Below are 697 nucleotides of genomic sequence, written 5' to 3' on the forward strand. Positions count from 1 at the left end.
ACGAAGGCAAAGAAATTGTTGAATGTCAGCTTTACCAGCAGGTGAGATAACCAGATTTCCTAGCATGTCCTGCAGAGGCCCCACGTTACCTGGCATCTTCTTTTGCCCCCTATGTATTTGAAAAAGGACTTCTTGTTGTCCTTGATCTGGGTTGCGAGTCCCAGCTCCATTTCTGCCTTGGCCTTCCTGACCGCCCCCGTACATTCCCGAGCTACCAAGATATAGCCCTCTCTTGCGATGGCCCCTCCCTTCCAAAGGGTGTACGCCTCCTTTTTTGTTTGGAGACATTCCTGTCTCGGCCGGCTGAAGCCGACTCGAGGTGATTTAGAAACTATTCGTTTACTGGGCAGGCTGGTGAATGGAGAGACAGACAAAGCTTAGTGGTTGCAAAAACTTTACTTACGCCACTTGTAGCTGTGACGCAGGTGGTCTGATTGCTTAAACAACTATGTGAGTTACTCCAGCTGGCAAGGCTCAGGCCAGCGAATCTGTCTGGCAGGGAAGGGGTACATCGAGGATTGTGCTTGGCGACGGGAAGAAGAATCGATAGGTGATCAGCCTATTGATCAGCTAAGCCGCAAGTCAGATCTTTAGCACTCTGCGGCATGCTCAAAGTTCTCCAACTTGGGGGGAAGTTGCACGAAATTTTAAACGGCCAGCAAGCCAATTACTAACCGCCACGTAGGAATAATTTAGA

This window comes from Alligator sinensis, unplaced genomic scaffold (genome assembly GCF_000455745.1).
Source record: "Alligator sinensis unplaced genomic scaffold, ASM45574v1 scaffold620_1, whole genome shotgun sequence".
NCBI classification, from domain to species: domain Eukaryota; kingdom Metazoa; phylum Chordata; order Crocodylia; family Alligatoridae; genus Alligator; species Alligator sinensis.